Source organism: Myxine glutinosa, chromosome 5, assembly GCF_964187855.1.
Source record: "Myxine glutinosa chromosome 5, kmMyxGlut1.1, whole genome shotgun sequence".
NCBI classification, from domain to species: domain Eukaryota; kingdom Metazoa; phylum Chordata; class Myxini; order Myxiniformes; family Myxinidae; genus Myxine; species Myxine glutinosa.
The window spans coordinates 37446923-37461380 of NC_136265.1; the positions used below are offsets into that span (position 1 = coordinate 37446923).

The 14458-nt window shown below is 48.4% G+C and overlaps 1 protein-coding gene across 9 annotated transcripts in view; it reads left to right on the top strand.

Annotated features, from left to right (window-relative positions):
• The first annotated feature begins 395 nt into the window (after window positions 1-395).
• Window positions 396-14458, top strand: part of ST6GAL2 (ST6 beta-galactoside alpha-2,6-sialyltransferase 2) — an 86636-nt gene continuing 72573 nt past the window's right edge. For 7 of the 9 annotated variants that reach the window (XM_068117337.2, XM_078777920.1, XM_078777915.1 and 4 more), the window contains exon 1: window positions 431-609. The gene's annotated coding sequence lies outside the window, so the exon portion shown is untranslated. Of the gene's footprint in view, window positions 610-14458 lie in introns of all 9 variants that reach the window. The other 2 variants (XM_078777918.1, XM_068117339.2) reach the window with 2 other exon arrangements.

The window sequence follows — 14458 nt, forward strand, 5'->3', positions numbered from 1 at the left end:
CTGCACTACCGAAGGTGGACGAAGGTTGGAGTGTCTGTCTGTGAACATGATATCTCAAAAGTTGTGGACGACTAATGGCAAAACTTGGTGGATGAGTTGGTAAGGTGACAAAAACATGTTGATTACATTTTGTGCCATGTCGGATCCATCATCCAGGTATGACCCATCAGTGGGATAGAAAAGCTAACGGTCTGTTTACCTAGCGGAGGTAGGTGGAGGTACCCGCTCCACCGAGTGACGATCTAGATTCTAGATTCTAGATCGTTCTGTTTCGCCAAATGTCGTCGCTCCATGAGTGATTTTATTATCCCCTCTTTGTCGTTCACGTTGCCGAGGCTGCGACTCCATAAGTTAATGGAATGACATTTCCTGTGGAGGCAGGAAAGGGATGGGGTGAGTGAGTGGGCGGTCTCGGGATGCAGCTGCGACCTGCGAGGGAGGAGGGGGATACGCGGTGTTGTTGGTTCAGAAATAACAGGCAGTAAAATGGAGCAACGAGGAGGGAAAATGCATTGAGGAGACTCGCAGTGAAGAACGAGACGCAGAAACAGAAAATAACTTTTAACAAAGCAACAAGTGGCGGCGATCCGTGCGGTTCACGGCGATCAGGTATTTCTATTTGGTGTTTCGCTTCGTTTGCTTCATTCGGTCCGACTCGTGTTCAGATTACTGTCCGGGCTGAGGATGATGATCAGATTGCTGTCCGGGCTGATGATGATGATCAGATTTCTGTCCGGGCTGATGATGATGATCAGATTTCTGTCCGGGCTGATGATGATGATCATATTGCTGTCTGGGCTGATGATGATGATCAGATCACTGTCCGGGCTGATGGTGATGATCAGATTGCTTTCCGGGCTGATGATGATGATCAGATTTCCGTCCGGGCTGATGATGATGATCATATTGCTGTCCGGGCTGATGATGATGATCAGATTGCTGTGTGGGCTGATGATGATGATGATCAGATTGCTGTTTGGGCTGATGATGATGATCAGATTGCTATACGGGCTGATGATGATGATGATCAGATTGCTGTACGGGCTGCTGCTGATGATCAGATTACTGTCCGGGCTGATGATGATGATGATCAGATTGCTGTCCGGGCTGATGATGATGATGATCAGATTGCTGTCCGGGCTGATGATGATGATCAGATTGCTGTGCGGGCTGATGATGATGATGATCAGATTGCTGTTCGGGCTGATGATGATGATCAGATTGCTGTACGGGCTGATGATGATGATGATCAGATTGCTGTCCGGGCTGATGATGATGATCAGATTGCTGTCCGGGCTGATGATGATGATCAGATTGCTGTCCGGGCTGATGATGATGATCAGATTGCTGTCCGGGCTGATGATGATGATCAGCTTGCTGTCCGGGCTGATGATGATTATCAGATTGCTGTACGGGCTGCTGCTGTTGATTAGATTACTGTCCGGGCTGATTATGATATGATTGATGTCCGGGCTGATGATGATTATCAGATTGCTGTACGGGCTGCTGCTGATGATTAGATTACTGTCCGAGCTGCTGATGATTATCAGATTGCTGTACGGGCTGCTGCTGATGATCAGATTGCTGGCCGGGCTGTTGATGATGATCAGATTTCTGTCCGGGCTGATGATGATGATGATGATGATCATATTGCTGTCCGGGCTGATGATGATGATCAGATTACTGTCCGGGCTGATGGTGATGATCAGATTGCTGGCCGGGCTGTTGATGATCAGATTTCTGTCCGGGCTGTTGATGATCAGATTTCTGTCCGGGCTGATGATGATAATGATGATGATGATGATCATCATCATATTGCTATCCGGGCTGATGATGATGATCAGATTACTGTCCGGGCTGATGGTGATGATCAGATTGCTTTCTGGGCTGATGATGATGATCAGATTGCTGGTCGGGCTGTTGATGATGATCAGATTTCTGTCCGGGCTGATGATGATCAGATTGCTGTCCGGGCTGATGATGATGATCAGATTACTGTCCGGGCTGATGGTGATGATCAGATTGCTAGCCGGGCTGTCGATGATCAGATTTCTGTCCGGGCTGATGATGATGATCAGATTGCCGTGCGGGCTGATGATGATGATGATCAGATTGCTGTTTGGGCTGATGATGATGATGATCAGATTGCTATACGGGCTGATGATGATGATGATCAGATTGCTGTACGGGCTGCTGCTGATGATCAGATTACTGTCCGGGCTGATGATGATGATGATCAGATTGCTGTCCGGGCTGATGATGATGATGATCAGATTGCTGTCCGGGCTGATGATGATGATCAGATTGCTGTGCGGGCTGATGATGATGATGATGATCAGATTGCTGTTCGGGCTGATGATGATGATCAGATTGCTGTACGGGCTGATGATGATGATGATCAGATTGCTGTCCGGGCTGATGATGATGATCAGATTGCTGTCCGGGCTGATGATGATGATCAGATTGCTGTCCGGGCTGATGATGATGATCAGATTGCTGTCCGGGCTGATGATGATGATCAGCTTGCTGTCCGGGCTGATGATGATGATCAGATTGCTGTCCGGGCTGATGATGATTATCAGATTGCTGTACGGGCTGCTGCTGTTGATTAGATTACTGTCCGGGCTGATTATGATATGATTGATGTCCGGGCTGATGATGATTATCAGATTGCTGTACGGGCTGCTGCTGCTGATTAGATTACTGTCCGGGCTGCTGATGATGATTAGATTACTGTCCGGGCTGCTGCTGATGATCAGATTGCTGTCCGGGCTGATGATGATTATCAGATTGCTGTACGGGCTGCTGCTGATGATCAGATTGCTGGCCGGGCTGTTGATGATGATCAGATTGCTGACCGGGCTGTTGATGATGATCAGATTTCTGTCCGGGCTGATGATGATGATGATGATGATCATATTGCTGTCCGGGCTGATGATGATGATCAGATTACTGTCCGGGCTGATGGTGATGATCAGATTGCTGGCCGGGCTGTTGATGATCAGATTTCTGTCCGGGCTGTTGATGATCAGATTTCTGTCCGGGCTGATGATGATGATGATGATCATCATCATCATATTGCTATCCGGGCTGATGATGATCAGATTACTGTCCGGGCTGATGGTGATGATCAGATTGCTTTCCGGGCTGATGATGATGATCAGATTGCTGGTCGGGCTGTTGATGATGATCAGATTTCTGTCCGGGCTGATGATGATCAGATTGCTGTCCGGGCTGATGATGATGATCAGATTACTGTCCGGGCTGATGGTGATGATCAGATTGCTAGCCGGGCTGTCGATGATCAGATTTCTGTCCGGGCTGATGATGATGATGATGATCATCATATTGCTGTCCGGGCTGATGATGATGATCAGATTACTGTCCGGGCTGATGGTGATGATCAGATTGCTTTCCGGGCTGATGATGATGTTCAGATTGCTGTACGGGCTGATGATGATGATGATCAGATTGCTGTTCGGGCTGATGATGATGATCAGATTGCTGTACGGGCTGATGATGATGATGATCAGATTGCTGTACGGGCTGCTGCTGATGATCAGATTACTGTCCGGGCTGATGATGATGATCAGATTGCTGTCCGGGCTGATGATGATGATGATCAGATTGCTGTCCGGGCTGATGATGATGATCAGATTGCTGTCTGGACTGATGATGATGATCAGATTGCTGTCCGGGCTGCTGCTGATGATTAGATTACTGTCCGGGCTGCTGATGATGATTAGATTACTGTCCGGGCTGCTGCTGCTGATGATCAGATTGCTGTCCGGGCTGATGATGATTATCAGATTGATGTACGGGCTGCTGCTGATGATGAGATTACTGTCCGGGCTGCTGCTGATGATCAGATTACTGTCCGGGCTGATGATGATGATCAGATTGCTGTCCGGGCTGTTGCTCAGATTGCTGTCCGGGCTGATGATGATGATCAGATTGCTGTGCAGGCTGATGATGATGATGATGATCAGATTGCTGTCCAGACTGCTGCTGATGATCAGATTGCTGTCCGGGCTGATGATGATGATGATCAGATTGCTGTCCAGGCTGATGATGATCATATTGCTGTCCGGGCTGATGATGATGATCAGATTGCTGTCCGGGCTGCTGCTGATGATCAGTTTGCTGTCCGGGCTGCTGCTGATGATCAGAATGCTGTCCGGGCTGCTGATGATGATCAGATTGCTGTCCGGGCTGCTGCTGATGATCAGATTGCTGTCCGGGCTGTTGCTGATGATCAGATTGCTGTCCGGGCTGATGATGTTGATCAGATGGCTGTCCAGGCTGATGATGCTGATCAGATCACTGTCCGGGCTGCTAATGATGATCAGATCGCTGTCCGGGCTGCTGATGATGATCAGATTGCTGTCCGGGCTGCTGCTGATGATCAGATTGCTGTCCGGGCTGATGATGATGATCAGATTTCTGTCTGGGCTGATGATGATGATCATATTGCTGTCCGGGCTGATGATGATGATCAGATTGCTGTGCGGGCTGATGATGATGATGATCAGATTGCTGTTTGGGCTGATGATGATGATCAGATTGCTATACGGGCTGATGATGATGATGATCAGATTGCTGTACGGGCTGCTGATGATGATCAGATTACTGTCCGGGCTGATGATGATGATGATCAGATTGCTGTCCGGGCTGATGATGATCAGATTGCTGTCCGGGCTGATGATGATGATCAGATTGCTGTGCGGGCTGATGATGATGATGATCAGATTGCTGTTTGGGCTGATGATGATGATCAGATTACTGTCCGGGCTGATGATGATGATGATCAGATTGCTGTCCGGGCTGATGATGATGATGATCAGATTGCTGTCCGGGCTGATGATGATGATCAGATTGCTGTGCGGGCTGATGATGATGATGATCAGATTGCTGTTCGGGCTGATGATGATGATCAGATTGCTGTACGGGCTGATGATGATGATGATCAGATTGCTGTCCGGGCTGATGATGATGATCAGATTGCTGTCCGGGCTGATGATGATGATCAGATTGCTGTCCGGGCTGATGATGATGATCAGATTGCTGTCCGGGCTGATGATGATGATCAGCTTGCTGTCCGGGCTGATGATGATGATCAGATTGCTGTCCGGGCTGATGATGATTATCAGATTGCTGTACGGGCTGCTGCTGTTGATTAGATTACTGTCCGGGCTGATTATGATATGATTGATGTCCGGGCTGATGATGATTATCAGATTGCTGTACGGGCTGCTGCTGATGATTAGATTACTGTCCGGGCTGCTGATGATTATCAGATTGCTGTACGGGCTGCTGCTGATGATCAGATTGCTGGCCGGGCTGTTGATGATGATCAGATTGCTGACCGGGCTGTTGATGATGATCAGATTTCTGTCCGGGCTGATGATGATGATGATGATGATCATATTGCTGTCCGGGCTGATGATGATGATCAGATTACTGTCCGGGCTGATGGTGATGATCAGATTGCTGGCCGGGCTGTTGATGATCAGATTTCTGTCCGGGCTGTTGATGATCAGATTTCTGTCCGGGCTGATGATGATAATGATGATGATGATGATCATCATCATATTGCTATCCGGGCTGATGATGATGATCAGATTACTGTCCGGGCTGATGGTGATGATCAGATTGCTTTCCGGGCTGATGATGATGATCAGATTGCTGGTCGGGCTGTTGATGATGATCAGATTTCTGTCCGGGCTGATGATGATCAGATTGCTGTCCGGGCTGATGATGATGATCAGATTACTGTCCGGGCTGATGGTGATGATCAGATTGCTAGCCGGGCTGTCGATGATCAGATTTCTGTCCGGGCTGATGATGATGATCAGATTGCTGTGCGGGCTGATGATGATGATGATCAGATTGCTGTTTGGGCTGATGATGATGATGATCAGATTGCTATACGGGCTGATGATGATGATCAGATTGCTGTACGGGCTGCTGCTGATGATCAGATTACTGTCCGGGCTGATGATGATGATGATCAGATTGCTGTCCGGGCTGATGATGATGATGATCAGATTGCTGTCCGGGCTGATGATGATGATCAGATTGCTGTGCGGGCTGATGATGATGATGATCAGATTGCTGTTCGGGCTGATGATGATGATCAGATTGCTGTACGGGCTGATGATGATGATTATCAGATTGCTGTCCGGGCTGATGATGATGATCAGATTGCTGTCCGGGCTGATGATGATCAGATTGCTGTCCGGGCTGATGATGATGATCAGATTGCTGTCCGGGCTGATGATGATGATCAGCTTGCTGTCCGGGCTGATGATGATGATCAGATTGCTGTCCGGGCTGATGATGATTATCAGATTGCTGTACGGGCTGCTGCTGTTGATTAGATTACTGTCCGGGCTGATTATGATATGATTGATGTCCGGGCTGATGATGATTATCAGATTGCTGTACGGGCTGCTGCTGATGATTAGATTACTGTCCGGGCTGCTGATGATGATTAGATTACTGTCCGGGCTGCTGATGATGATCAGATTGCTGTCCGGGCTGATGATGATTATCAGATTGCTGTACGGGCTGCTGCTAATGATCAGATTGCTGGCCGGGCTGTTGATGATGATCAGATTGCTGACCGGGCTGTTGATGATGATCAGATTTCTGTCCGGGCTGATGATGATGATGATGATGATCATATTGCTGTCCGGGCTGGTGATGATGATCAGATTACTGTCCGGGCTGATGGTGATGATCAGATTGCTGGCCGGGCTGTTGATGATCAGATTTCTGTCCGGGCTGATGATGATGATGATGATCATCATCATCATATTGCTATCCGGGCTGATGATGATCAGATTACTGTCCGGGCTGATGGTGATGATCAGATTGCTTTCCGGGCTGATGATGATGATCAGATTGCTGGTCGGGCTGTTGATGATGATCAGATTTCTGTCCGGGCTGATGATGATCAGATTGCTGTCCGGGCTGATGATGATGATCAGATTACTGTCCGGGCTGATGGTGATGATCAGATTGCTAGCCGGGCTGTCGATGATCAGATTTCTGTCCGGGCTGATGATGATGATGATGATCATCATATTGCTGTCCGGGCTGATGATGATGATCAGATTACTGTCCGGGCTGATGGTGATGATCAGATTGCTGGCCGGGCTGTTGATGATCAGATTTCTGTCCGGGGCTGTTGATGATCAGATTTCTGTCCGGGCTGATGATGATGATCATCATCATATTGCTATCCGGGCTGATGATGATGATCAGATTACTGTCCGGGCTGATGGTGATGATCAGATTGCTTTCCGGGCTGATGATGATGATCAGATTGCTGGTCGGGCTGTTGATGATGATCAGATTTCTGTCCGGGCTGATGATGATCAGATTGCTGTCCGGGCTGATGATGATGATCAGATTACTGTCCGGGCTGATGGTGATGATCAGATTGCTAGCCGGGCTGTCGATGATCAGATTTCTGTCCGGGCTGATGATGATGATGATGATGATGATCATCATATTGCTGTCCGGGCTGATGATGATGATGATCATCATATTGCTGTCCGGGCTGATGGTGATGATCAGATTGCTTTCCGGGCTGATGATGATGTTCAGATTGCTGTACGGGCTGATGATGATGATGATCAGATTGCTGTTCGGGCTGATGATGATGATCAGATTGCTGTACGGGCTGATGATGATGATGATCAGATTGCTGTACGGGCTGCTGCTGATGATCAGATTACTGCCCGGGCTGATGATGATGATCAGATTGCTGTCCGGGCTGATGATGATGATGATCAGATTGCTGTCCGGGCTGATGATGATGATCAGATTGCTGTCTGGACTGATGATGATGATCAGATTGCTGTCCGGGCTGCTGCTGATGATGATCAGATTGCTGTCCGGGCTGCTGCTGTTGATTAGATTACTGTCCGGGCTGATTATGATATGATTGATGTCCGGGCTGATGATGATTATCAGATTGCTGTACGGGCTGCTGCTGCTGATTAGATTACTGTCCGGGCTGCTGATGATGATTAGATTACTGTCCGGGCTGCTGCTGATGATCAGATTGCTGTCCGGGCTGATGATGATTATCAGATTGCTGTACGGGCTGCTGCTGATGATCAGATTACTGTCCGGGCTGATGATGATGATGATCAGATTGCTGTCCGGGCTGATGATGATGATGATCAGATTGCTGTCCGGGCTGATGATGATGATCAGATTGCTGTGCGGGCTGATGATGATGATGATCAGATTGCTGTTCGGGCTGATGATGATGATCAGATTGCTGTACGGGCTGATGATGATGATGATCAGATTGCTGTCCGGGCTGATGATGATGATCAGATTGCTGTCCGGGCTGATGATGATGATCAGATTGCTGTCCGGGCTGATGATGATGATCAGATTGCTGTCCGGGCTGATGATGATGATCAGCTTGCTGTCCGGGCTGATGATGATTATCAGATTGCTGTACGGGCTGCTGCTGTTGATTAGATTACTGTCCGGGCTGATTATGATATGATTGATGTCCGGGCTGATGATGATTATCAGATTGCTGTACGGGCTGCTGCTGATGATTAGATTACTGTCCGAGCTGCTGATGATTATCAGATTGCTGTACGGGCTGCTGCTGATGATCAGATTGCTGGCCGGGCTGTTGATGATGATCAGATTTCTGTCCGGGCTGATGATGATGATGATGATGATCATATTGCTGTCCGGGCTGATGATGATGATCAGATTACTGTCCGGGCTGATGGTGATGATCAGATTGCTGGCCGGGCTGTTGATGATCAGATTTCTGTCCGGGCTGTTGATGATCAGATTTCTGTCCGGGCTGATGATGATAATGATGATGATGATGATCATCATCATATTGCTATCCGGGCTGATGATGATGATCAGATTACTGTCCGGGCTGATGGTGATGATCAGATTGCTTTCTGGGCTGATGATGATGATCAGATTGCTGGTCGGGCTGTTGATGATGATCAGATTTCTGTCCGGGCTGATGATGATCAGATTGCTGTCCGGGCTGATGATGATGATCAGATTACTGTCCGGGCTGATGGTGATGATCAGATTGCTAGCCGGGCTGTCGATGATCAGATTTCTGTCCGGGCTGATGATGATGATCAGATTGCCGTGCGGGCTGATGATGATGATGATCAGATTGCTGTTTGGGCTGATGATGATGATGATCAGATTGCTATACGGGCTGATGATGATGATGATCAGATTGCTGTACGGGCTGCTGCTGATGATCAGATTACTGTCCGGGCTGATGATGATGATGATCAGATTGCTGTCCGGGCTGATGATGATGATGATCAGATTGCTGTCCGGGCTGATGATGATGATCAGATTGCTGTGCGGGCTGATGATGATGATGATCAGATTGCTGTTCGGGCTGATGATGATGATCAGATTGCTGTACGGGCTGATGATGATGATGATCAGATTGCTGTCCGGGCTGATGATGATGATCAGATTGCTGTCCGGGCTGATGATGATCAGATTGCTGTCCGGGCTGATGATGATGATCAGATTGCTGTCCGGGCTGATGATGATGATCAGCTTGCTGTCCGGGCTGATGATGATGATCAGATTGCTGTCCGGGCTGATGATGATTATCAGATTGCTGTACGGGCTGCTGCTGTTGATTAGATTACTGTCCGGGCTGATTATGATATGATTGATGTCCGGGCTGATGATGATTATCAGATTGCTGTACGGGCTGCTGCTGCTGATTAGATTACTGTCCGGGCTGCTGATGATGATTAGATTACTGTCCGGGCTGCTGCTGATGATCAGATTGCTGTCCGGGCTGATGATGATTATCAGATTGCTGTACGGGCTGCTGCTGATGATCAGATTGCTGGCCGGGCTGTTGATGATGATCAGATTGCTGACCGGGCTGTTGATGATGATCAGATTTCTGTCCGGGCTGATGATGATGATGATGATGATCATATTGCTGTCCGGGCTGATGATGATGATCAGATTACTGTCCGGGCTGATGGTGATGATCAGATTGCTGGCCGGGCTGTTGATGATCAGATTTCTGTCCGGGCTGTTGATGATCAGATTTCTGTCCGGGCTGATGATGATGATGATGATGATCATCATCATATTGCTATCCGGGCTGATGATGATCAGATTACTGTCCGGGCTGATGGTGATGATCAGATTGCTTTCCGGGCTGATGATGATGATCAGATTGCTGGTCGGGCTGTTGATGATGATCAGATTTCTGTCCGGGCTGATGATGATCAGATTGCTGTCCGGGCTGATGATGATGATCAGATTACTGTCCGGGCTGATGGTGATGATCAGATTGCTAGCCGGGCTGTCGATGATCAGATTTCTGTCCGGGCTGATGATGATGATGATGATCATCATATTGCTGTCCGGGCTGATGATGATGATCAGATTACTGTCCGGGCTGATGGTGATGATCAGATTGCTTTCCGGGCTGATGATGATGTTCAGATTGCTGTACGGGCTGATGATGATGATGATCAGATTGCTGTTCGGGCTGATGATGATGATCAGATTGCTGTACGGGCTGATGATGATGATGATCAGATTGCTGTACGGGCTGCTGCTGATGATCAGATTACTGTCCGGGCTGATGATGATGATCAGATTGCTGTCCGGGCTGATGATGATGATGATCAGATTGCTGTCCGGGCTGATGATGATGATCAGATTGCTGTCTGGACTGATGATGATGATCAGATTGCTGTCCGGGCTGCTGCTGATGATTAGATTACTGTCCGGGCTGCTGATGATGATTAGATTACTGTCCGGGCTGCTGCTGCTGATGATCAGATTGCTGTCCGGGCTGATGATGATTATCAGATTGATGTACGGGCTGCTGCTGATGATGAGATTACTGTCCGGGCTGCTGCTGATGATCAGATTACTGTCCGGGCTGATGATGATGATCAGATTGCTGTCCGGGCTGTTGCTCAGATTGCTGTCCGGGCTGATGATGATGATCAGATTGCTGTGCAGGCTGATGATGATGATGATGATCAGATTGCTGTCCAGACTGCTGCTGATGATCAGATTGCTGTCCGGGCTGATGATGATGATGATCAGATTGCTGTCCAGGCTGATGATGATCATATTGCTGTCCGGGCTGATGATGATGATCAGATTGCTGTCCGGGCTGCTGCTGATGATCAGTTTGCTGTCCGGGCTGCTGCTGATGATCAGAATGCTGTCCGGGCTGCTGATGATGATCAGATTGCTGTCCGGGCTGCTGCTGATGATCAGATTGCTGTCCGGGCTGTTGCTGATGATCAGATTGCTGTCCGGGCTGATGATGTTGGTCAGATGGCTGTCCAGGCTGATGATGCTGATCAGATCACTGTCCGGGCTGCTAATGATGATCAGATCGCTGTCCGGGCTGCTGATGATGATCAGATTGCTGTCCGGGCTGCTGCTGATGATCAGATTGCTGTCCGGGCTGATGATGATGATCAGATTTCTGTCTGGGCTGATGATGATGATCATATTGCTGTCCGGGCTGATGATGATGATCAGATTGCTGTGCGGGCTGATGATGATGATGATCAGATTGCTGTTTGGGCTGATGATGATGATCAGATTGCTATACGGGCTGATGATGATGATGATCAGATTGCTGTACGGGCTGCTGATGATGATCAGATTACTGTCCGGGCTGATGATGATGATGATCAGATTGCTGTCCGGGCTGATGATGATCAGATTGCTGTCCGGGCTGATGATGATGATCAGATTGCTGTGCGGGCTGATGATGATGATGATCAGATTGCTGTTTGGGCTGATGATGATGATCAGATTACTGTCCGGGCTGATGATGATGATGATCAGATTGCTGTCCGGGCTGATGATGATGATGATCAGATTGCTGTCCGGGCTGATGATGATGATCAGATTGCTGTGCGGGCTGATGATGATGATGATCAGATTGCTGTTCGGGCTGATGATGATGATCAGATTGCTGTACGGGCTGATGATGATGATGATCAGATTGCTGTCCGGGCTGATGATGATGATCAGATTGCTGTCCGGGCTGATTATGATGATCAGATTGCTGTCCGGGCTGATGATGATGATCAGATTGCTGTCCGGGCTGATGATGATGATCAGCTTGCTGTCCGGGCTGATGATGATGATCAGATTGCTGTCCGGGCTGATGATGATTATCAGATTGCTGTACGGGCTGCTGCTGTTGATTAGATTACTGTCCGGGCTGATTATGATATGATTGATGTCCGGGCTGATGATGATTATCAGATTGCTGTACGGGCTGCTGCTGATGATTAGATTACTGTCCGGGCTGCTGATGATTATCAGATTGCTGTACGGGCTGCTGCTGATGATCAGATTGCTGGCCGGGCTGTTGATGATGATCAGATTGCTGACCGGGCTGTTGATGATGATCAGATTTCTGTCCGGGCTGATGATGATGATGATGATGATCATATTGCTGTCCGGGCTGATGATGATGATCAGATTACTGTCCGGGCTGATGGTGATGATCAGATTGCTGGCCGGGCTGTTGATGATCAGATTTCTGTCCGGGCTGTTGATGATCAGATTTCTGTCCGGGCTGATGATGATAATGATGATGATGATGATCATCATCATATTGCTATCCGGGCTGATGATGATGATCAGATTACTGTCCGGGCTGATGGTGATGATCAGATTGCTTTCCGGGCTGATGATGATGATCAGATTGCTGGTCGGGCTGTTGATGATGATCAGATTTCTGTCCGGGCTGATGATGATCAGATTGCTGTCCGGGCTGATGATGATGATCAGATTACTGTCCGGGCTGATGGTGATGATCAGATTGCTAGCCGGGCTGTCGATGATCAGATTTCTGTCCGGGCTGATGATGATGATCAGATTGCTGTGCGGGCTGATGATGATGATGATCAGATTGCTGTTTGGGCTGATGATGATGATGATCAGATTGCTATACGGGCTGATGATGATGATCAGATTGCTGTACGGGCTGCTGCTGATGATCAGATTACTGTCCGGGCTGATGATGATGATGATCAGATTGCTGTCCGGGCTGATGATGATGATGATCAGATTGCTGTCCGGGCTGATGATGATGATCAGATTGCTGTGCGGGCTGATGATGATGATGATCAGATTGCTGTTCGGGCTGATGATGATGATCAGATTGCTGTACGGGCTGATGATGATGATGATCAGATTGCTGTCCGGGCTGATGATGATGATCAGATTGCTGTCCGGGCTGATGATGATCAGATTGCTGTCCGGGCTGATGATGATGATCAGATTGCTGTCCGGGCTGATGATGATGATCAGCTTGCTGTCCGGGCTGATGATGATGATCAGATTGCTGTCCGGGCTGATGATGATTATCAGATTGCTGTACGGGCTGCTGCTGTTGATTAGATTACTGTCCGGGCTGATTATGATATGATTGATGTCCGGGCTGATGATGATTATCAGATTGCTGTACGGGCTGCTGCTGATGATTAGATTACTGTCCGGGCTGCTGATGATGATTAGATTACTGTCCGGGCTGCTGATGATGATCAGATTGCTGTCCGGGCTGATGATGATTATCAGATTGCTGTACGGGCTGCTGCTGATGATCAGATTGCTGGCCGGGCTGTTGATGATGATCAGATTGCTGACCGGGCTGTTGATGATGATCAGATTTCTGTCCGGGCTGATGATGATGATGATGATGATGATCATATTGCTGTCCGGGCTGATGATGATGATCAGATTACTGTCCGGGCTGATGGTGATGATCAGATTGCTGGCCGGGCTGTTGATGATCAGATTTCTGTCCGGGCTGTTGATGATCAGATTTCTGTCCGGGCTGATGATGATGATGATGATCATCATCATCATATTGCTATCCGGGCTGATGATGATCAGATTACTGTCCGGGCTGATGGTGATGATCAGATTGCTTTCCGGGCTGATGATGATGATCAGATTGCTGGTCGGGCTGTTGATGATGATCAGATTTCTGTCCGGGCTGATGATGATCAGATTGCTGTCCGGGCTGATGATGATGATCAGATTACTGTCCGGGCTGATGGTGATGATCAGATTGCTAGCCGGGCTGTCGATGATCAGATTTCTGTCCGGGCTGATGATGATGATGATGATCATGATATTGCTGTCCGGGCTGATGATGATGATCAGATTACTGTCCGGGCTGATGGTGATGATCAGATTGCTGGCCGGGCTGTTGATGATCAGATTTCTGTCCGGGGCTGTTGATGATCAGATTTCTGTCCGGGCTGATGATGATGATCATCATCATATTGCTATCCGGGCTGATGATGATGATCAGATTACTGTCCGGGCTGATGGTGATGATCAGATTGCTTTCCGGGCTGATGATGATGATCAGATTGCTGGTCGGGCTGTTGATGATGATCAGATT